Genomic DNA, 24,949 nt, shown 5'->3' with positions numbered 1-24,949 from the left:
GACAGAGGTGGCAGTGCATAGCCGGTTCACCCCCTTTTTGTGACCATCAATTCTCTGTCTGTCCCTGCGCCTTGCCCCATGTTCCTTGTCCATCTTGCACAATAGTCTAACAAGCCTCTGCCATGTCCTGCATGCCCTCAGCCTCGGTGTTGTTAAGGCAGTATATGCCCTCCTTCATGTTTTGCACGTTTGTATTAAGGGCCACCAGCTGGTGTTGCATTGACCACATTGTTTTACCTTGCAGCTGCTGCAACTTCAGCATCTTCCCCTCCAGACCTGCAAAAACACTGGACTCCTTTCCCTGTGCATCAGGACTGTGTGCCCCTGGCCGGCTTCGTCGGGCACCAGTGTGGCCACGCTCCATGGGGGACTATGTTCCTGGTGTCTGTTCAGCCTCCTCATGCATGGACTCTTGGGCTCCCATGCACTCCTCCCCCGAGCCCTCCATCTCCTGGAGGCTCCCCTTGGAACACCTCCTGGCTCTTGGTAGTGGTGGTGGTGTGATCTCAGCAGGTGACAGGGCCTCCTCATTCTGGGCATTGGGCTCCCTGGGTGCCTCTTCTGTCTCACCTTCTGCACCCTAGCGTGCTGGGTCACCTGTCGAGTCAGAATGTAAATTTGCTCAATTGTCCAGCAACATTAGCTATTCAAAAATGTCATGACTGCCAATCAAACTGACTGTCCCCCGCTTGCTTATTTACTGATGAGTGTGACATGCATTTAGGTTCAGTGGACTAACTGTTATGCTATGTATTAATTGGGACTACATCTCCCATGATGCATTGCAGTTTTTTTTGCAAATCATGGACTGGAGTGGGAATCAAACTGGGCCATTGGGGATTGGGGTTAGGGAGGGGGGGGCACAGCATGCTGTGCATGCATCTTACCTTGTCTGTTGGCTCCTCTGGCAGATCTGTCCGCGTCTCTGATACCTGTGACGTTCTCCGGCTGGAGGGTGGACTCCACCAATTGTTTTAAGGGAGTTGGTACAGGCACAGTAGATGTCCCATCACCTGTCTAGCTGGCTCTTTTTAGCCTGTCGGCAACCCTCTCCATGGCACTTTTGCGAAGGTCGTACCAGCGCTTCTTGAGTTCATCTAAACAGCGCTGTGTGATGTCAATGGCATTGTTTTTTTCATGGATCACAAGCCAAATTTGTATTTTCTGTGATTCAGGAACGTGCAGGGATTTTTTGCCGAAAAGCTGGTCATCATCCTTCACCACATCCTCAATTAGTACCTTTAACTCCCTCTCACTAAATTTGTTTTCTCTTCCTCTCTCCGGACTCCTTTGCCTTCTCCTGTGTGTCCATGGTTGTTTTGGATGTCTACAAGATGGTTTCTGTGCAGCTCTTGGGTGTTTGATCTGCTCCCTGCCTCTCCCACAGCTTCAGGCTCAGTGTAACAGCATGTTTCAGCCCACTTCCTGGTTGTGAGGTCATCAGGAAGCACCGGATTGGCTGATTCACTAATTAGCATTTTTTTGAAATAGCGGATTCACTAATACCGATTCGGTAATGCGAAATCGGTATTTATTTTTTGCGATTTTTACAGAATTACTATCTTTTAGGGATTTTTTATCTAAATCGGACTTTTCGATTTCTGAATAGCGATTTGGTAAAAATCGCTATTAAGAACTCGCAATTTGGGTTTTACCTACATATGGCCCGAAGTGTTTCGCTGTCATGGTACACTGGATGTGTGCCATGTTGACTCTACGGTTTTCTCTACACCAAGACATGCAGGCTGCAGTGGCAGTTTGCATGAGCTTGGTGAGGGGCCCCTTAGGGTGGCACAATTAATGTTGCAGCCCTTAAGGGCCTACTATATGTCAAATGCTTTAGGTACCAGGGGTACCTCTTACTAGAGCCTTACAAGGAGCCTACCGGGGTGCCAATTGTGGAACAATTGTACAGTTTAGGGAAAGAACACTGGTGCTGGGGACTTAATTAGCAGGAATCCATCACACTTTTAGTCAAAGTTGCACCTGATACCAGGCAAAAAGTGGAGGGGTACTGCAACATATATCCGGTTTCCTATACCTTTCACATGTCTGATAAAGATGGTATAATGAATAACACCCTACATGAATTTGGCCTGTTCATTGTTCAGTGAACTCAATGTGTTTATCATTTTTGTGGATAGTCTGGGTAATAAAGGTACAGGATGCATGGAATGAGGCAAATTAAAAATTTGCAGCAACACCTTCCACATTTTCAAGAAGCCTAGCCATGGTTTTGACAAGGGAAATAGCAGCCACTTTTCCAACATTATACGCAAGCTCTTGTGAGTAAAAAAAAAAAAAATGAGGAGGGTAGGACATTGACACAACTATAGTAGGAGAGAACTCTAGCTTCTAAATGCTGTCTATTCCACAACCTCATTCTTGCTCTTCTCAGCTACAGACCTATGGGCTCCTCATTATTTGGCAGAGTGGATCAACTGCAATGCATTGACAGCTCATACACCCCATTTTAAAGTGGTGTTAGACCTGGCACCATTTGCATGGGTTTCCACTGTATTTTTGCCTTTTGCCTCCTGTGTTTTTGCTGTGTTTTGGATTTCGTTTTGCTGGTCTAGATGCTTTGGGCACTTTGCCACTGCTGTTTAGTGCCAAAGTGAAAGTGCTCCTTTTGTAAATTGTTGTTATGGATTGGTGATTCAATGATTGGCATATTTGATTTACTAGTCAGACCCTAGTACAGTGCACTGTGTGTGCCCAGGGCCTGTAAATCAAATGCTGCTAGTGGACTGTAGCACTGATTGTGCCACCCACATTAGCAGTCTGTAAATGTAAACTCTGGCCTGCCATTGCAGAGCCTGTGTGCAGTCTGGTACTGTCATGTCGACTTGGCAAGTGCACACACTTGCCAGTCCCTAACCTTTCCTTTTCTTACAGGTTAGTCACCCCCAATGGTAGGCCCAAGGTAGCCCTGTGGGCAGGCTGCATTGTATGTGAAAGGTAGGACATGCCCTGATGTATGTGGCATGTCCTGATAGTGAAATACGGCCAATTTTGTTTTTCACTACTGCAAGGCTACCTGCTCCCATAGGATAGAATAGGGAGTTTGTTTATAACATCTTATAAACATAACTACCCCTGGGAACAAGGTAGGAAAATAAAGTTTGATACGCCTAAACCCAGAATGTTACAATGCATCTTTTAGTGAGGGTGAATGTTACATTCTGTGTTTGAAAAGACCACTTTTAAATAGTAGGTATTTTCTTGCTTAGCCATCCAATATGCTTCAGTTAGGTTTGTGTATTGCATTTCTGGCTTTGGAGTATCAGGGTCTAGGAGGAGCAGTGGCTCTAGAGAGCCTGATGAGTCAGGACTGGGCTGAATAGTCCTGGTCTGCATTTTGAGTGGTGGAAGGAGTACACCTGAATAGGCTTGTGCTTGCCTTCCACAATGATGGCTCCGCCCCTCTGTAGTGTGTCTGGAGCCAGGACTCACACTGACAATGGAGGTTGTTGTGCACTTGAAAAGTGCCCCACAGAATTGGTTTTGGCTCGGTATAGACACTCTCTGCCTTCAGAGAAAAAAAGATTTGTGGACATAAAAAGAGGGGCCCAGTCCCGAGACTTTTAGATCACTTCTGGGAATTCAAGAGTAACATTTGCCGAGGAGAAGAGCCGGAGAAGCTGAGGGGGAATACTGCCCCTGTGCTGTTTGCTGTCTGGGGTTGGCCTGCAGCGGCTACTTGCTGCCAAGGAAAGGACTTTGCTGTTTGCTGTGTTCTCTGCCTGAGGAATATCTTCAAGGGCTTGAAACTAAGCTTGCCTCCTGTTCTGAAGTCTCAGGGACAAAAAGACTTCACCACCAGCTCCCCTGAACTTCCTTACTGGGAGTTCTGACTTGCAAAGAGGTCCCTGCTATTGTTTTTGACCTCTAGAGTCTATTTTCTGCTGGGAGATGGAAGAATCCAGGCATCATCCCGGATCGTCGCATCGAATCGAGGTGCCAAGTTTGTCGCATCATTGGGAGACGCAGTAAGGAACCTACACATCATGTCGTCTCCGGTAAGGAACCAACGCATCATCTCTCCTGCGCAACAGTAAGGAGCCAACGCACCACCTCCCCCAGACCAAGAAACTGACGAATCACCTTCCCTGAGTGTAAGGAACCGACGCATCACCTTCCCTGCGGCCCGTTTTGTTTGTTTACGTGATGCATCCCAGGTACTTTGTATGAAAGTTGTCACATCTTCAATTTGCTTTGAACTGAACAATTTCTACCATCTGAAAGTCATATTTTAATACCCTATTGTAGATTTTTGTTATTTGATCTTGTTTTGGTTTAGATAAAATTTGCTTATTTTTCTGAACTTGTGTGGTGTCCATTTTCATGCTTTTCATTGTATTACTGACTGGGCCCGATTCACAAATCCTAAACTTACTACTTTTGGTATTCACAGAAGGCATTTAGTAGTAGTAACGTTAGGATTTTGTCTTAAGTCTGTCTTAAGTCTGTCCTAAGTTTTTCTTCAGTTTGTCTTAAGACTGTCTTAAGACTGTCCTAAGTTTGTCTTGTTTTTTTAAGGTTCTCTTAAGACAGTCTTAAGACTGTCTTAAGTCTGTCTTAAGTCTGTCTTAAGTTTGTCTTAAGTCTGTCTTAAGTCACACTTAAGACAAAATCCAACTTTATTACTATTAAATGCCTTCTGTGAATACCAAAAGTAGTAGGACAGACTTAAGACAGGCTTGGGACAGACATAAGACAAACTTTATCATTTATACTGCAAATGCACACCTCACCATTCCAAGGCTGTATGCCCTAGCCCAGGAGTTTCGCCAACTCTCGGGATATCAAATAAATCAGGCTAAAACAGTGATTATATCACACTTTATTGCAAACTACAATTAAGATATTTAGGGGTCCTAATAACTGATAATCAAAGGCAGAGGCCAAATGTCGGGCTATGTCTTCTCACAAATTGCTGCTTATGCTTTAACATGGCGGAGGCTGTTTACTTTATTTCTCTGACTCTAAAGAGATATTAGTTTTTAAAGTGAACTGTGTGACAATGTTGCTGGGATACATGGAATGTTAAAGGAAAGGTGACAGGGTGTAATTTTCCTGTTAAACACAACTACATTTGAATACCTGTAAATGAACTGTGCACATATTTCAGAATATTTGAGCAGTTAGGAAAGTAAACATGAAGCACATTGGATGTTATTCTGGAGTGTAATGGTAGCAAAGATTTTCACAGAATCAAAACAAATCATGACACTTTAACTTGGTGACATGCAAATGATGAATATTCACTGAATACCTATTTCCATCCATTCTCATTTGTGTGCTATTTTATCACAAAAGCTGTATGTCTGTTTAAATTTAGTGGGCATTTCTATGGAAAAAGTTTTAACCGTCTGTTTTTAGGTTGTGGCATTTTGCCCCGTTCATGGTTTTCTGCTTCCCTGATGCATGAACTATCATATAGACTGCTACTTTCTTGGAAAACAGCCACCACCATGCTCTCATTTAACAGCTTTTTTGCAACCCGTTCTGAGAGCAGATCATCAATTTTCCTCCCTCTGTCCATTGATTCTCAAAGCCTCCCTTAGGCTCATCTGGGCCAAACCCAATGGGAAAATGGGCAGCAATTTTTTTTAAACTTCTACCCTTTGAAGATCCTGGTTGAAGGGATTTTCTCACTCACAGTCACAAGTTTCCAATAGCTTTCTAAATTCCTGCTTAATATTGTACTTTGTTCTTGATTTGTTCAGATGTTTTAGGAAAACTGTAGACCAAAGTGAGAGACACAATACAGGGCACTGACTTAGGCCCTCATTACAAGTGCCACCAGGGAAGTGTGCAGTATTTATTATACTAGATGCAATAAATGCCATCTATTACGAAATGTTGCACTGAAAACTGGGCATGACAGGCAGCATTTGGGGGCATATTATCAAGGGGGTTTATCTCCGCTTTTTTGGCTTTAAAAGCCAAGAAAGCGGAGATAAAATTATCTCCCTATTACCTAGCTGCCGCTAACACCAGTTTGCGACAGCTAGTAGGAGATAGCGACCATCTTGGGCCCCACTTTGCATATCAGTGATATTTATCACTAATGAGATGCAAAGTGGGCGTGCCAAGATGTTAGAGACTGAAAACAGTCGCTAACATCGCTATCTCCTATTACCAACTTTTGGAGATATTCGCGCTAAGCGGGAATATCTCCAAAAGCTAACACCTGCCCTGAGCAGTTCTTAGCCATGTTATCCAATGGGAGGTGGATAACATGGCTAAGAGCATTAGCTCGCTAATGCAAGAATATCGCTGACTTTTCAGCGATATTCATGCTTTGCGGCGATCTTTACCGCATTTGCGTTAAACCTTGGTAATACCAAGGTTTATTTGCGGTAAAAATCGCCGCAGCGCTGCGGTAAATTTTTGTCTCTAACCAAGCAATAGCGATAATTATCGCTATTGCTTGGTAATATGCCCCGTAGTTATTACCACACCAAAATGTTCATGTTCCTGCAACGACTGGCCTTTTTCCTGCCTAATTCCAGCAGAATTGTGTTAGAAAGAGAATAAACTTCGCCTTGGGACCATGCCACCTCTCCTTCCCCTCTCCTAAAAATTATCCGGCTTTACTTCCTAAATCCACCCATTTACTCTCCTGAGAATTTCAATAAAATGGCAGCAGGGGTGTGAAGGCCTCACTCAAAAAAGAAGAAATTATATGGACAGGTCACGACTTGAGGCTAACATTCAGTTTCAAGCAGGCAAAAATACAACATATGCAGTAAATACCTTAAATAAATGTGAGTACCTGATACAAGGGTGGCTGTACAGCAGCATATTGGGTTTCAGCAAGAATGTCAGACCACCACTGGCAGTCATGTCTCCTCTTCTGTCTTTGGAATCACAGCAGGACGTGGTCAGAGAGCATTTACAGCCGGGAGCTTGATGCCTCTGGGGGAAGGTTCAGAGGGCTGTGGAACCAGTGGGACTTACTCACCGATGCACTAGCAAATGAAGCTGGAAAACATCCACATAACCTGTGTTAGTGATTGGAGGCATTGGGTTGGCAGTGACATACTGTGCCAACTGTGTACACAGAGAATGCTAACCTCTGCATTGTATGCAGTGACGCTGGCATGTGCTTTAGAATATTCAATGCTGAGACAGAATATCGAGTTTAAAATGTTGACATACACAAATATCGAGTTTTAAATATCTTGATACAGAAATATTGATATGAAGAATATCATGGTCAAGAATATCAACTTGCGAGTAAGAAATATCGTTTTTGGAAATATCGAAGTTGTTAATATTGTTTGCAAAAATATAGTTGTTTGAAATATTGATGTTTTAATTAGTGTTATGTATTTTAGTATGTATTTTAAAAGTATGCAATCTATTTTTTTCTATAAGAATTTGTTTTGTATTTTAATATATGTGTTCCATTTTTTAGTAGTTATTCATTTTATCTTAATTACATTTTGTGTTTTGAAGTTCTGTAGTGGGTTGTGGGTTTTTAGGGGAATAGGATGGCAAGTAATTTAATTATAATAAATTAGTGATCATTTTTTATGCATTAGTATTTTTTTAATTTTGATTTTATAGTGTTACTCATGGGAATTAATGTAGTATTAATTATTAATTATTTGCCTGTTAATTATTATTAATTAATTAATTGGCATTTATGTTATTTTGTCATTTTTTTAGGAGCGGGTTGTGGGTTTATAGGGGAATAGGGTGGGAAGTAATTTAATTATAGTAAATTAATTATAATTTTTTATGTATAAGTATTTATTTAATTTAGATTTTTTGTTTTAATTGTGGGAATTAATTAATTATTATTTGTTAATGAATTGGCTGTTAAATATTAATTAATGAATTGGCTATTATGTCAATTGTGTCATTTTTTTAAGAGCAGGTTGTGATTTATGGGGGAATAAGGTGGGAAGTAATTTAATTATAATAAATGTGTGTGTTTTGTTTTTATTGTAGTAAAGTTTGGGGAGTAAATTAATATATATTTATTTAAAACAATTTTAAATAATAGTATTTGTTTAATTGATAATTAATTATGTTAATTATGAAGGTACATTTAAAAGAAAATGTGGGTTGTGAATTGTGTGGTGTTATAAAGTAGGAAATACAAATTGTTTTTACATTATTTTTGATTTCTTTTAAATGATCTTTCTAGGTATTTGTTAGATCTTTTTAATATTCTAATCTATCTCTATTTTTTGGACTATTTAAAACGTTTATTTAATTTTTATTGTTTTGTTTTTTAAAATCTTTTGTGTTGTCAATTTGTTTGTTTTTCATTTTAAACTGACTCCAGTGAATATATTAATTTTTACCCCTGCACTATCCAATACTTTCCCTACTGTTGCACTCACTGGAGTGAAAACAGTATTTCTTACCCCTCTACTATCCAACACTTTCCTGACAGTTGCGATCACTGAGGTGGGAATAGTCATTTTTAACCCTCTGCTATCCAACATTTGCCCTACTGTTGCACCCATTGGAGTGGGAATATTAAGTTGTATACCTCCGCTATCCAAGACTTTACCTACTGTTGCACTCACTGGAGTGGGAACAGTAATTTTTACCCCTCCGCTATTCAACATTTTCTTTACTAATGCACATACTGGAATGGGAAAATTAAGTTTTACCCCTCCACTATCCAACACTTTCTCTACTGTTACACTCATTGGAGCGGGAATAGTAAGTTTTACCTCTTCGCTATCCAACACTTTGATATTTTTATACTTACAATTTAAAATATAGGATGATATTTTTGACATCGATATGTTTGCATCGATATTTGTGTCTGGAGATATTTTGGGAATCGATATTCTATCAGTGAACCAAATATTCAATGTTCTGTCAAACATCCTGTGTTTATGATGACTTATACATACATCGATTTTACTATGCAAGGAGATCAGAGAATGTTGAGCTACATTAATCTGTGTATAAGGTGGCTCACAGAATGATATCAGGGAGGCTGCCCATCATTTTATTATACAGTCATGCGAATAAAAAAAACAAAATATCAGAAGCCAAACAAATTGCATTGAAGAGTGAGTGGATAGTCTGAATGGGATGAGAGATTATAGACAGAGAAAGAATGGAACGAGTCAGTGACAATCAAACTACAGTCTACAGTAAATAAGTATGATTTTCACAAACTGCCCCACAACGAAATTGACAAGGAAGGGAAATATGATATGAAAACTATTCCGGCGTTTTTATTGGCTTCAAACAGACCACACTTAAAGATAACTTAGGAAGATATGTACACTCTACAGAATTCTATGTGTATATTGCAGTCCCTGTAACTGAGAGCACCCACCTGCAGGCAATGTCTGAAAGGTCTGTGGGGCCCCCTTGTACCCTCTCTGAGCATGCTTTGGGGTGGGATGCTGGCTGTGCCACCTCCTTTGAGTCCATGGGCTGATTATATATTGAATTGAAATTGAAATTAGAATTAAATAACACTTGCTACCCCTGGCAAGGCACTAAAACGCTTTATGTTGAGTAGCATGCTATCTGGGAGCCCAAAGTTAGTAGTCAATCCATTGGTTTAGTCTGATGTGGATTAGATTTTGCTCTCAGAGAAATCATTCCATACATTTACTCAAGTTTCTTTGTGGTATGGTAATGATTAAGGTGCCGCTCGCAGTCGGAGACTCTGGGGCTCTGGGTGAAATCGCCTGGATATTTTTAAACAGCCCATACTGCTCATCTGGTACTTTTGCCGATTTTAAGGCTGACACTTAGTGTTCCTGTATAGGAGCGGGACTGCGAGGACCAGAGGTGCTTGCGTTTGTTCACCTCCCGCACCTGGTGCCTGTTCCCGCCCCTCTTCCTGCTGCTTCATAAATACGACTCACGGCCCCCGCTTCGCCGGAGACACTCACAGTCGGAGACTCTGGGGCTCTGTGTGAAATCGCCTGGATATTTTTAAACAGCCCATACTGCTCATCTGGTACTTTTGCCGATTTTAAAGCTGACACTTGGTGTTCCTGTATAGGAGCGGGACTGAGAGGACCAGAGGTGCTTGCGTTTGTTCACCTCCCGCACCTGTTACCTCTTCATGCCCCTCCTCCTGCTGCTTCATAAATACGACTCGCGGCCCCCGCTTCGCCAGAGACACTCACAGTCGGAGACTCTGGGGCTCTGTGTGAAATTGGCTGGATATTTTTAAACAGCCCATACTGCTCATCTGGTACTTTTGCCGATTTCAAGGCTGACACTTGGTGTTCCTGTACAGGAGCGGGTCTGCGAGGATCAGAGGTGCTTGTGTTTGTTCACCTCCCGCACCTTGTGCCTCTTCCCGCCCCTCCTCCTGCTGCTTCATAAATACGACTCGCGGCCCCCGCTTCACGGGAGCCGCTCGCAGTCGGAGACTCTGGGGCTCTGTGTGAAATCGCCTGGATATTTTTAAACAGCCCATACTGCTCATCTGGTACTTTTGCCGATTTTAAGGCTGACATTTGGTGTTCCTGTATAGGAGCGGGACTGCGAGTACCAAAGGTGCTTGCGTTTGTTCACCTCCCGCACCTGGTGCCTCTTCCCGCCCCCTCCTCCTCCTCCTATTTAGATATGCATACAAACACTGAAGCAGGACGCGCACGGGTGCGCGCCGGGCAAAGACCCGGAAAAGGGCGGGCCGTCTGAGGCCGTCCGAGGTCGAACGAGGCCAGGCTGGGCCACCTTTCTTAATTGTTTGGTATTGTTTAGTGCTTTTCTGTGAACGTATTAGTTGAATTTATTGTCTTGTTTATTTCCCCTGTGTTGTTTACCGATTTATTTATAATGGCCTTACGCTCAGGGAGAGGTAGAAAGGCTACCCTTAACACTAACGGTGAGGCAGTCACTGGAACCCTGGATCAATTTATAACACGGGCTACTATGGTTTTTAGAAAAAAAAATAGCCCTTACAGAGAAACGCCTGTCTATTGATCTTTTGACAGGGAAACGATCTTTGCTAGGTACAATTGGGTCAGCGGCAACCCCAGATCGAAGTAGAGGAGGAGATCCTGGTTTGATCGGCCCTGATGATTCAGTGGTTAAGTCAAACTTCACCCAGCTTTGCTTCTAGTGTCTCTAGTCGCAGAGTTTCTAGATCATCAACGACACAAATGTCCTGCACGAAGGATCAAAGTAAGATCTTGGTGTCGGGGGAAATTTCAAATTCAAGAGCTACATCAAAAGCAAATAAAAGGAAAAGAGGGGGTGGTCATAGGAAGGTGCAAAATGAAGTGAAGTGAAGTAGTGTGGCTCACTGGTTAGAGGCGGCAGACCCGAGAGCAGAGGATGGCCCGGGACCAGGGTTCGATTCCCGGCGCGGCAGGTTTCTGGACCAGGGTCAGCGGACTCGATAATTCTCTCGCCTCGGTGCCCACTCTGATCAGCGATCACACTCGGCAACTCTGGGCATTATTTTTATTTATTTTTTATTTTAGCGATTCCTAAAGCGCCTGGTGACCCAAGGGCATCCCCGCGCTATGTAACTTGAAATCCTGATGAGGGGGAGAGAGGGGGGAGAGCGACAGAAGGGTGTTATTTAGGAAACAGATGGGTCTTTAGTTTTTTGCGAAAAGCCAGGTAGTTGGATTCTAGTCTGAGGGAGCGAGGGAGTGCGTTCCAGCCCTTAGCCGCTTGAACGGAGAATTGTCGACCTCCTGTGCGGGTTCTTTTGAATCTGGGGGTGCTGACTAAGTTCTCATTTTGAGAACGTAGGGATCTGGTTGCTGTGTAAGGTGTAATCATTTTACTGAGAATCGCTGGACCAGATCCGTTGTAAAGCTTGTGTGTTGTACACATTGCTTTAAAGTGCACCCTTTGGCGCACGGGGAGCCAGTGCAGGGCTTTGAGGGCTGGCTTGGCGGACGTTCTGGAGGGAGTGTTAGTTAGCATGCGTGCTGCCGCGTTCTGTGTCCGCTGGAGTTTCGTGATAGTAGACTCGGGGGCTCCCAAGTAGACCAGGTTGCTGTAGTCCAGGCGGGACAGCACTAGTCCCTGGATGAGGAGCTTCCTGGACATAGGTGGGAGTAAGGGCAGGATTTTACGGGTCGTGCGCATGAGCCCAAAGCATGTGCCCGAGGTTTTGGTTGCTTGGGTTTTCATCGTGAGCTGTGGTTCAAGCCACACCCCGAGTGTCTTGATTTCGCGTTTTGGAGGGGGAATTTCTCCGAACACATCGGGCCATAGTGTAGGAGGGATAGTCGTCCATTGCTTGCCTCATCTTCACTAACGGCCCCACCAGACCGCCGGGGATGCCTGGTCTCACCCTGGAGATACCCATTAAGGGACCATCTCTCAGGGAAGCCAGGAAGGGTTTCGCAGCGGTCGAAGCGCCTTGGGACCCTCCGGGTAAGTAGTGCGCTATATAAATGCCTATACATACACACACACAAAATTATCCAAAACGCAAAACATGAGTCAGGCACCACTGGTTGCGTCTGAACCTCCCAGCTTGAGTGGGGCATCTTCAGATGCCACTTGCCCATCTATCCAACATAATTTAAATGATGAATTGCTTACAAAAATGGAAATATTAATGAAGGCATTGGTATTGTCCCTAGTGGAAAGAACAAAGTTAATTAATCAAAAACTTGACCAATTTGAACAGCTGGTAAAAACGAACACTTCTACCCTTGATGTGCTGGTAAAAGGTATGAAAAGTAAAATTGCCAACCCCCCCGCAAATACATTGTTAGAACCTGCAAAGTCTACTACAGACGTGCAATCAGCCACCACTATAATTCCTGTAAATTCAAACCCCCAAATAATTACCGACAAAAATCCCGTAGTGAGCCCAGGTGTTCGGGGAACTAAGGCAGCGGTGGCGGCTATCTCCCAACCGGTATCTCACCCAAAATCAATGGATAAACAGTCAAAGGGGCTTTTATCTTCGGGAAACGATGATTCTGTAAAGAGGTTGCCATGTGTAAATCTTCCCCTTGAAAGTGTCCCATTTACAATCATATTCACTGGGGTACCGAATATTAGGCCGGAATTAGCTGAATCGCACAGAGAGCTAAAGAATAAAGTTATTTTCTGGCTCAATAAAATAGGAGACTTCCCCCCTCCTCTAAGACCGAGATTCTAAATGTCAGAAGGGTGGCTTGGGTGGGACGCAGCCCTAAGGACCTTGAGGGCGTTTGTATTATCGTCAACTTCAGAGACCCATGCGTAGTGGACCACATCCGTCAAGAACCAAGATTTGGTAGACTGGGTGATATTCAATCATTAGGCTTAGACTATTTTTACCCTTATGTGAACCATGTCTTTCCTAGACCCCTTTATAACCAAAGTAGAGGGAGACCATTTTTTGAGAATAGACTGGATTGGGTAGCGCAGTATCTACCCTTGAGAAATAGGTTTGAGCCACTAATGGGACTGGAGGGGGTGGACTGACTCCTGGAATCCCATAGTTGCCACACTATTATTGAGGAAATTGGGTGGGGCATCGGTGGGAGGTTCTGAAAGGTCAGCGAGGGAACTGTTGGTAGAAGGACCGGCAGGGCCTGGTATGGTGGCTGGCAGAAATTTAAATCCACATGGTACTCCATTGATGGCTGATGGTCAGGGTGGGGGAGACGATATCCAACTAGCAATAGTGACAACTCCACGTGCAGAAAGTACACACCCAGTACCATTGAGTAACCAAAAAGATTGGGGTGTTTTCTGTTTGATCTCATGGAACATAGCAGGCCTCTCATGTAGATTACAGGATGAGGCTTGGCTAAAATATGTAGAAAGTTTTGACATTATCTGTCTCCAGGAAACATGGAGCAGAAATGATCAGAGCTTGGACGGTTATTAATCCTTTAACATGCATGCTGAACCCTCACAGGTCGGAAGAGCAAAGGGGGGATTGATGACCGCGATTTCTGTAAAGTACAACACCGTGAAAATAATTATTTTTATGGAGTCTCGCTGGTATCAACTGCTTTTGATTGTAGATCTATTCCCAGTCCCTTTGCTTTTGATTAATTGGTATTATAATATATTTGATCCCCACGCTACATCTGTCATCGACAAATTACAGGAGGAGATAGTCAATTCAATTTTCAATTTGTAATCTTTATTCGGTTCTTAAGAAGACACCATAAAAGCACATATACAATATACACACAAAAATATTTTTAAAAAAGTGAGTTTCCATTAAAAAGTTATAAAAGTTAACATTTTCTAACCCCATAATTCATTAAGCTAGGGGAGCAGGAGTTAATTGTCCAAGGGGTCAGGTAATGTTAGAGTCCAGATTCTCTGGTGTTCCTCAGCCGTAGTGCCATCCGGATAAAGTTTATAGTGCAGAAAAGAGTATAAGCATCTTCAGCTTCCTGTAGGAACTTCAGGGCCAATTTTGCTTGTTTAAACTTTAAGTCTTTCAAAATCCCCACCAGAAACTTACGTCTTGGTACAGTATAAAATGGACACAATAAAACAAAGTGAAGGGTATCCTGCGGAGACCTGTGGTCGCAGCCACAGGTACCCTTCTCTGCCACTGTATGAGTGAACCCAGCCGGAACCGCAAAAAGATGGTGGAGCGTATTCAGTCTAAAACGGGTCATGACATAGCGGTCCTGAGCATTATACATGACCCTCAGATAAGGTTCCATTCCTTGCTTCGCTGTGAGTTCACTGTAAAATAGGATAGTGGATTTGTGACTTTCTTTCTCAGCCCTTAATGTCTGAAGCCGTACGGGAAAAAGTTTTTTCACCAAAGCTTTACTCTCGATGGTTAGAGAGTCTGGGGATGTGAAGAAGTTTATACAATCAATCTCTGCTAGTGAGTTCTTGACGTACTTCAACCAGGGTATGTCGTGACCTTTATCTCATTTGAGGCAATTCAATATAATTTGTCTTGTTAAGGCCGCCTCGGGGTTGGTCCATACTTTGACCCATGCCAGGAGAGGTTTAATTTTAATCCGGTCTTCTATGAAGGGTTCTCCCACTTCCTCATGGATGATGTAAGCCGGTACACTCTGGGGCACTTTCAGTATTCTTCTCAAGAATTTATTTTCTTCTGTCTGTATTTGCTGTGCTTTGTTATCCATGAAGCCCCACACTTCTGCCCCATAGGATACCTTCGCACAGCAAATTGACCTGTACAGGTTCAGTATTTGCTCTGGAGACCATCTTCCTAGTCTTTGACCGTACCCCATGATGGCTCCTACTGATGCTGCCAGTTTCATTGAATGCTTCTCTACCAGAGGTTTGAAGTTGAGGTGGTTATCGAACAATACCCCCAGGTATGAAAAGGTCTTGACCTGGTCTATCTTGTGTGACCCAATGTGGTAGGTAAAATTCCCTTTTGTCAGTTGCCCTGATGACATAATATAGGATTTTTCCAAGTTTGTCACTAGGTCCAATTTGTTCATGAACCTGACAAAGCCGTCGATCAGTTTTTGTAATCCTAGAGGGGTTCTGGCAAGCAATACCGCGTCATCGGCGTATAGTAATACAGGCACTGCACGATGACCAATTTGGGGTGAGTCCACCTTTAGTTTGAGGAGGTCTTTTTCCAGCGAATTGCTATATATGGAAAAAAGGAAGGGCGCGAGGATACATCCCTGCCTTACTCCACTGGTGCAAGCAAAGGGATTGGTCTTTCTTCCCTCTTGGTTGTACCTCACGCTTGCGGTTGTATTCCAGTGGAGGTTTTGCAGGGTATCAACTAGCGGTTGATCCACTCCTAAATCTAACAGCATGGACCAGAGCTTTCTTCTGTTTACGCGGTCAAAAGCCGCTGAAAGGTCCATAAACCCCATATAAATGGACCCCTTCCCAGCGATGGTATATTTAGCTGTCAGAAGATATAAGTTCAGGCATTGGTCGGTGGTGGATCTACCCTCCCTGAAACCATATTGGATTTCCGAGAGGACCTGGTGCTCCTCAGCCCAATCTTGTAACCGCTGTAAAATGACTCGCCCGAATACTTTTGCGGTCACATCAATGAGTGAAATGGATCGGTAGCATTGAGGGTTGTCACGATTCCCTTTTTTGTAAATAGGAACTATGGTCGCTGTTGACCAGGAACGAGGCAGTCCTGCCACCACTGCCTCGTTCGAAACCCTGGTGAGCAGCGGGGCCCATAGCTCGGGTTTACTTAGGAATAAGTCAGGTGGAATTCCATCCAGGCCGGGTGCTTTATTTTTACTGAGCCCTGCTATTCCCGTTTCGACTTCTTTCAGGGAGAAGTCCAATTTAGCCGGCTGAAAACTCCTTGGTACGTCCCCCTGGGTTGAATAGCTTGAGTGGTTGTATAGACTCTGAAAGTGGTTCTGCCATTGTTCCGGTAAGATGATATTCATTATTTTTGGTGCCCCTTGGTCCTGGAAACATGGGGAGTTAATAACTTTACAGAAACTTGCAGAGTCTTTCCTTTCAGCAGCGTCCCTTAGGTCCTCCCAGGCTTGATTTTGTAAGCTTTGTTTACGTTTCTTCAGAGCTTTTTTGTATTCGGCTCTATTCTGTGCGACCATGATCTTATCCCTTGGTTTGGCATGGAGGCTGACTTTCAGTTTTTTAAGCGCCTTGGTACAGATCGAGTCAAACCAACGTGGATTTGAGGGCACTTTATTAGTCCCAGTAGTCTTTAAGAAATTGTTTACGTGTGACGCAATTTCTTCAAATGCCCTGACCACCAAAACTCCATCCACGCTTGATCAAGGCATAAGTTTATTGCTTCTGCGCCCTCTGCTATCAGTCTTTTATAAAATCTATCCCCGTCGATCCTGGCCCATTTAATTCTTCTTCCTTGGTCCACTGCTTTTTCTATGGTGTCGGATCTCTTAGAGCCCAGATTAAAATCAAAGCCTTCTGTTGTGATAATACCGGATTATGGTCACTAAAGATGCTTGTATCTAATATAATTTTACTAATATTTCTTTTTAATATGGGCGAGACTAGAATATAGTCAATGTAAGAGTGGCAACCTCTTCCTTTGTATGTTGGGGTTAATTCTCCTTTTTCGCCCAGCACAACAAGATCTAGTGTTTGAATCAAGTTATGCCTTTTCGTTAGTCTCTCCAGGTCCCATCCCTCTTTTGAGTGAGTGAAATGTGGGCCTTTCATTATGGTGCATCTCGACCAGTCTTTATTAAAGGGTTTTAGTTTATCACAAAGGTGGCAATTAAAATCCCCCGTAAGTATTAAGCTTAGGGGGTTTGGTGTCTTATTTGAGGAGTTCAAATTTTCTAGGCAGGCATCCAGCTCGTTTACGGCTGTTCCCTTTTCCATCGTGCCAGGAGCGTTATACCAGTTGACTAGAAAAAAGTTTAGTCTTGTGGAGACGAACCTTAGTACTTGGAGATTGTGTGAGACCCAGTTGATGTTTGACCAGGTGCCCTGGATGTCTAGGTTGACGTATATTACAAGTCCCCCACTGGCTCTCCCCGAGGATACCTTTTTGGCCGGAACAGAGAAACTTTTGTAGCCCTCTAGGCTATAGTCGTTTAGTTCGGTGACCCATGTTTCTTGCAGGCATATAATTTGGAATTTATTTATATAGCTAAGCCATTCTTGGGATTCAAATTTTGCCGCTAATCCTGCTATATTCCAGGATACAACTTGTACATTTTCATAAGTATTTTCCTTTAGAGTTCCTATTAGGTCTCTTGATGGGGGCACTGCCTGTTTTTCCACTTTAGATGATATGTCGAGGCTAGGTTGTGAGCTGTAAAGGATAGCTGATTCACTCTGTTTGATGGTTGACCAGTGTTTTGGGGATTTTATCAAGTCGCCTTTTCCCCTACTTCTGTTCGGCGACTTATTGCTACCTCCTTTGCTGGGCGCGGGTTCTGATCTATTTCACGCCCCCGTACTCCTTCCTGTTATGAGTGGACTTGCCTCCTTCAGCCTTGCGTAATTGGAGGGTTGTTTTTCCCCTCCCTGTCAGTCGACCTCTTCAAGTACGCTAAACCTATTCCAATGTACGTGCTGCATTAGGAAAGGGTCGTAATTTGAGGTCACATGATATGGCCTTTGCCACTGGGGTAGTCTGTATTGGGGATCCATTTGGGGCATTCTGATCGTCGGTGGTCTATTGCTCTGCATGGGTCTATGAGGTGCAAATGGGTAAAAGTAGGATAGGTGTACCGGATGAATTTGTGAGTGGGTATAACTAGGGGGGGCATTACAGATAAAATTGACTGCTGCAATGTCTCTAAAATTTACCTTGATTATGTCCCCTGCTATAGTCTTTGTGCCTTTACCGATCCACTCCCCCCTTCTTACTGAGAGAATCTCCCCGTGAATGTTGGGGGGTAGTGGTCTGTGTATTTATAGCCACTGTGCACATTTGTTTTTTAACTCTACTTGTGTTTCCCTTTTGCCCTGTCTTAAAGGTGGGACTCCTGTTAAAACAACTACGAAGGGTAAAGCTTCAGGCGGGAGATTAATTGTCCTGAAGCGGGTTGCTGTTTTATTTTCTTTAGTAGTTGCAGATGGAGTCGGATTAGTCTTAGGAGTCGCTTTGGGAGTTTGAACGTTATTTCCTTGAGATATTTGAGGGGGTCCAAGGGGTAGTTTGTTAGTTTCAGTAATTGTTTGTTATTGATTTTGCCTGTGTTCGGTGTGGTAACGACCTTTTGTGTGTCTTTGATACTTTTTTGTGTGACTCTGGTGGGGTTGTTTGCTACCGTGTCAGATATTGGGGTGGCCTTATCTTTGGTTGGTCTTTTAGGTATGGCCTCATTCTGTTTTATTAATGCACCCTCTTGTGCTGGTTGGCCTTTTAGGCCAACACCCTTGTTGTTTACAAGTGATGTTAGTCTGTCAATCTTGGCTATAAGAGGTTTTATCAGCACAGTGATGGAGTGTTCAAGGTCCGTTTTAAGGTCAGCCACCATGTTGGTGATCCAACAGGGTATTCCTGGTGTAGATGGATTTATAGGCGTCACCAGATTGTGATTTCTAGTTTTAGTTGGGCCTTTTTTACCTCCGCATTTAAAGCCTTCCTTGGGCAAAATTTTTTCTGTGGTATTTAGTTTCCTCTTGTTGTTGTTTGTTTGTGGATTCGTTCGCTCCCTGCTAATTTCGGCGGGCGCCTGGGCACATGGGAGATCGACGAAAGAAGAGGGGGTAATGGCCAGGCTGGTGTCAGGGTCATCTGCCGAGTCTAGGGAAACTGCAGATAAATTGATAAGGGCTTCCTGGGTGTCTTGGACGATAGTCACGGGTGGTAGAGACATCCTTCTCTCCGTGTTTGCGATGGCATTGGATACCGCCCCTATAGTTTGTTGAAGCATTTTATCGATAGCAGTTAGAGTTGGTAATGGTGGAGGAGGATCCACTTTGGGTTTTGTGCTTGATCTTAATGTGGGCATCTTGGGCTTCTTAACAGTCTTCCTCATAGTCTAATGATAAAGGGTGCGACGGCGATGGATGGATTTGACTAAGTTAAGTGAGTCACGATTAAATACCTGATATGCGCAGTGCCTTAGAAGACTTTAGAGGGGTGGCCCAGCCCAGCCTCCTCAGGCCTCTGAGGGCCACAGAGGGCCCGCCCTTTGCCCGGGCTTAGCCCCGGGCGTCCCGCTCCCGTCCCGCGGAGCTGAGGGCTTGCTGCTTTTATAGCCCCTTCTGGCGCCTTAATCGCGCGTCAGGGAACGCGCCGCCGCCACAAAGGCTGCCGGGATTTGGAGTCCCGGAGCGGCGGTGGCGTGCCTGGTGATGGCGGTCGCTGAAGATGGTGCTATCCGGCGTGGCGTGGGTCGGCAGGACTCCTCCTGCACTTTCCTCGTGAAGTCCGCAACGTGTCTCTCCGCCAAGTAAGGGTAAAGGTTTGACTCCCACCGCTCCACCGAGGGCTTGCTGCTTTTATAGCCCCTCCTGGCGCCTTAATCGCGCATCAGGGAACGCGCCGCCGCCGCAAAGGCTGCCGGGATTTGGAGTCCCGGAGCGGCGGTGGCGTGCCTGGTGATGGCGGTCGCTGAAGATGGTGCTATCCGGCGTGGCGTGGGTCGGCAGGACTCCTCCTGCACTTTCCTCGTGAAGTCCGCAACGTGTCTCTCCGCCAAGTAAGGTTAAAGGTTTGAAGTCAAAGTAACTAATAGCTCCCCTTCATTGTTTATCATGTGGGTAGGGGACTTTAACTATGCATTGTGTAAATTTAGTGGGTCTAGGGCATGAGGTCTGGTTGATGTTAATGACCAACCCTTGGTGCATTTTAAACATTCCTTGCAGGGTGATGCACTGAATAACATAGTTGTGATAAACGATCTCTGTATTTTAGATATGTCATCCTTTTCTAAATTGTCGCCAATACCAACTGGGGGTCAAATGAGTGTCATTGATTTTGCACTGGTCTCTAGCAGGTTTACTCATTTTGTTGATAATTTCCAGATTGAAGTGAATCCTGCAAGCGACGATAACCTATTAGTCGTGAACATGTGCCCTATGGTCAAGAGGAACGAGACCTGTGAACAGCCAATGAAATACAGTCAGAACCAAGGGGTAACTTTGAAGTGGGATAGGGTTGACCCAAGAAAGTTGGAGTAAGAGATTTTTAAACTTAATAGGTCAAAAATTGATATTTGTCTAACACCCTCCTCTGAGCCTGAGATAATAATTGAGAATTTTGAGGCTCTTTGTGGAAATGTAGCAAAACACCTTATTAAAACGGTCGGCAAGAAAAAGCCAGGGGAGTATGGTTTGATGCTGCATGTTCTGCAGCACAAACATTACTGACGAAGGTTTTACACCACGTACCTCGTGACAAAGAGCTGGTTAAAAAGTGCAAGGAAAGAATATAAGGACACGATTAATAAGCGGAAATTAGAATTAAAGAGGACGACATGGGATGACCTGGAAAAAACTCAGGTTTGAGAGATAGCAGGTTATTCTGGGAGGTTATAAATCATCAAAGAACAAAATGTGAAATGGTTCTAAGGGGAAACAATGTTTACAGACCAGCTTGCACCCTGTCCCCCAACTAAACAATCAAACAACAATAAAGGGGATGCTAGGGGTCTCTATAAATACTGTGGAAAAACTAGACACTCAAATGTAGTGTATAGAAAAGGAAAGGAACGGACCAGAGGAGAGAGAGAAAACACAGAGAAAAGTACCCATCAGCCCACCCGTAGGCAGAACCTCATCATCTGGGTTTGGAGTTAGAAACTGGTATCCGCTAGACACCTCTTTGGATATCTTTGCAAAGGATGCTAGTATAGGATCCTCCAGTGAGATGGACAGCCAGCAGGTTGTGTTAGTGGGCTGAGGAAAAAGGGTTGCAGTGCTCGGAGTGTGAAGAATAGTGTTAAAAACACCTGTTATGATGACAGAGAAAAACTTTTTGAAGGGTGACCATCATAACGGCATGATTAAAAGCAGAGTGAGGATAGTATGGAAAAAATTACTATCAGTCAATGATGGTAATTGGTCAACATGTTTCAGCCTAAACAGGCTTTCATCAGGACCTATGCTATACACTACTGCAACAGTGAATCAAAACGTACCATGGGTGATAATGATGTAGACCTACCGGTAAACTTTTATTCTATGGTAGTCTCATATTATTGTGACAGACACTCTTCTGAGGAAAAAGAAGAAAGAGAAATGTACACAAGGTAGAAACAATTGTAAGCATTTTCAGATAACATCAATAGTGTGTGGATCAGTATTCCACAATATGATAAATTTAACTCACCCATAAATTTTATGGAGAAGGCCTCCCCTCGCCTGGCACTCGCTCAGGTCAAAGAGGCCACGCTCTAAACATGGAAATGAAGACATGAAAAGAGTTTTTTTTACATGTGTAGATATTCGCCAAAAAAGTGCGTAATGAAAAGCTTTTCATTACGCTTGCCTCCTTGCCTCCTTCCTGGCCAACAGAACCCAGGCGGTCACCATGGGTCTCTTCCAATCAGCGGATCTGTCGCTGCCGTGTGGGGTTCCTCAAGGCTCATCCCTCAGTCCGACACTATTTAATATCTATGTGTCGGACCTTGCAAGTGTCATTAAAGCACACGGGATGAGCCTCACCTCATACGCTGACGACACCCAGCTGGTCTTGGCCATAAAGGGTGACGGACAGGAGGTGGCAGAAAGATTCCAAAGGGGGATGATTGCTATCGGTGAGTGGATGGCAAGAAATTGCCTGAAGCTCAATTCCGATAAAACTGAGGTGGTCATCTTTGGCAACCTTCTGCCAGCCTGGTCGGCAGCTTGGTGGCCATCGGCTCTTGGTGTCCCTCCCACCCCCACCGCTAAGGTCAGAAACCTAGGAGTGACATTTGACGACAAGCTCTGTTTCATGGCCCATGCAAATAAGGTGGCATCTAATGCCCATTTCAAGCTCAAAATAATAAAAAAGATCATCCCTTATTTGCCAGATTCAGCAGCCAAGACGTTAGTCACCTCCTTGGTTCTCACATCGTTGGATTACTGCAACGGTCTATTGCTTAATGCACAAAGCAGAGTTACGAAAAAGCTGCAGACTGTGCAGAATGCAGCAGCACGCATGCTTTCTAAAAAACCCAAGTTTGCTCCCATCTCGGACACCCTGAAAGATTACCACTGGCTAACCATTCAAAATAGGGCCAAATTCAAAGCACTATGTATAGTCTATAAGACCCTGCAGGATCAAGGACCGCGCTTCCTCAAAAAGCTTTTAATTCCTTATAATCCATCCAGAACACTTCGTTCCTCCTCGCTTAACCAACTTGTGGTCCAACGAAGCAGAACAGTCTCATGGGGTGATCGCCGCTTTGCTATCGCAGCCCCTAAAATCTGGAACTCCTTACCGAACCACATTAAAACAAGTCCCACACTCCTCCAGTTCAGAAAGAAACTGAAGACGTGGTTATTCAACCAGTAAACCCAGCCACCAATCTTCTGATCAGGGATAGACAGCATTGCATACCAGCGCCGAGACGCCTACGGGTAATTGCACGCGCTCTACAAATGCCATTAATAAATAAATAAATAAATAAATAAATTAGTGATGCTCAATATAGGCAATCCATAGTGGCAAAATAGCAGGGAAAGCACATGAATGGAATCCGAATCAAAGCACCTCTGGTTTATTTGAGTTGAATTTTGGGCGCTCTGATTCAGATCAGATATTTTGATGCATCTCTCTTCACGAATGCACATGTATATAGCCTGATACTTGGAGAAGAGAGGGTCACAGGAATCCTGAACATGTGTTCAAAAGAGTATGTCCTGCATGCTAGGGAGATAGTCAAAATGCCTTGAAGTTACCGAAGATGAAAAAAGGCTGGTATTACATGAAAAGTGGAGCTCAGTTGAAAAGTATCCAGCTAGGAAATCTGGAGCTCCTACGAAGAAGAAGAGCCTAGATTATGTCACCCACCTGTTCGTCGTTGCCTCAGTTCTTTCTTCTGAGCCGAGGGGAAGGTGGTGAACACATCCACTTGGACAGAATAAGTAGGCCAAATGCGGACCAGGTAGGAACCGCGTTTTTTTTTTAATCCATTGGACGTGTTTGATGATAATTAGTTCACTGTCAGAACCGGAAACACATTGGCATATACTTCCACCGCGTTAGTTAGAGGTGGAACAATAATGAACCTGATAGAGCAAGACATACCCGGTATAGTCGTTGTTGATTGGTCCTTCTGTGCAGACCGGAAACTGGAAGCCGATCTGAGTGTTTCCGGTTGTGCGTACCTACGCCCACGTATGTTGGGGTTAGACATCTAGCGGACCTGATAGGAAAAAGGCATGCAGATATGCGTTGTTGTTGATTGGTTATTTAGCACGGACCGGAAACCGGATGCCGATCTATGTGCTTACGGCCCGGCATAACTGCAGATGTGCGGGTTTACCAGAGTGAACCCAATATCGATTCATAAAGTAAACAAAAAGTACAAGCTTGCGTTTCTCAGATGAAATTTGCAACTACAAATAGGCATCATTTAGGAGTTAAATCGTCCCTTCCTCAATATTGAGGAAAAAGGTCACATGGTCAACCATATAATGGGGGAGACCTGGGTAGCCCATTATGGAAAAAATGTCAATCCAAAAGGGGTTTGTTTGACAACTGATAGCGAGGGGTATAGTGTTCCTAACTCTGATTCAGCTTCAACATTTAGTCTCTCACTTTCGCTTTCTGAAGTTGAGGAGGCTTTACGGAAAGGTATCTTGTTGAAGGCCCCTGGTCCAGATGCAGTTCCTTTAGACTTTTTGAAATATAATGTTGAGGTATGGGCTCCATTATTACTTAATGTTTTTAGGGCAGTCGTGATAGGGCGCATTCCCATATCCTGGAGAGAGGCGGTAGTAGTACCGATTTTTAAAAAGGGTCATAAAAGTGACCCGTGCTGTTACAGGCCAATATCACGAATAGACGCATCCTGTAAGTTTATGGGAAGGGTGATATTGGCACGGTTAGAAGCATGGGCTGATTCATCTGGTATTATTGTGGACTCACAGTACGGGTTCAGGAGAGGTAAGGGGACCACAGAGCAGTGTCTGAATTTGGCCCTAATTATGGGTAAGTACATGAAGGTCAGGGGTACTTCTATCCACCTGGCCTTCATGGACTTATCAAGTGCCTTTGACACTGTATGTAGGGATAAGTTATGGCCGATGATGAAGGCCATGGGGTTTGAGGAACCTTTGGTTACCTTGCTCCGCAGACTGCATGCTGCCACCACTGTGACGATTAGATATGGCCCGGGGGGCGAGAAGACAAAACCTATCCCATTAACTGAAGGGGTACGTCAGGGCTGCATTTTGGCTCCTTTTTTGTTTCTAGTTTACACGAATGGTTTGGAAACTTATTTGTTGGAAAAATGCTCAGATTTCCCTAAAGTGAATGGTAAACAGATACCTTTGTTATCTTATGCTCATGACACTGTGTTAATGACCCTAACTCCTAATAGTATGCAATCTTGTTTGAACGCATTTAAAGATTTCATGCAGGATTTGGATCTTAGGGTTAATTTTTGCTATGGTCTGTGGTCCGAAAGGGACAATATCCCGTAGGTAT

The sequence above is a fragment of the Lissotriton vulgaris genome, unplaced genomic scaffold (assembly GCF_964263255.1).
Source record: "Lissotriton vulgaris unplaced genomic scaffold, aLisVul1.2 SCAFFOLD_1393, whole genome shotgun sequence".
In the NCBI taxonomy this organism is placed as follows: Eukaryota; Metazoa; Chordata; class Amphibia; order Caudata; family Salamandridae; genus Lissotriton; species Lissotriton vulgaris.
This window is presented reverse-complemented; position numbering follows the sequence as displayed.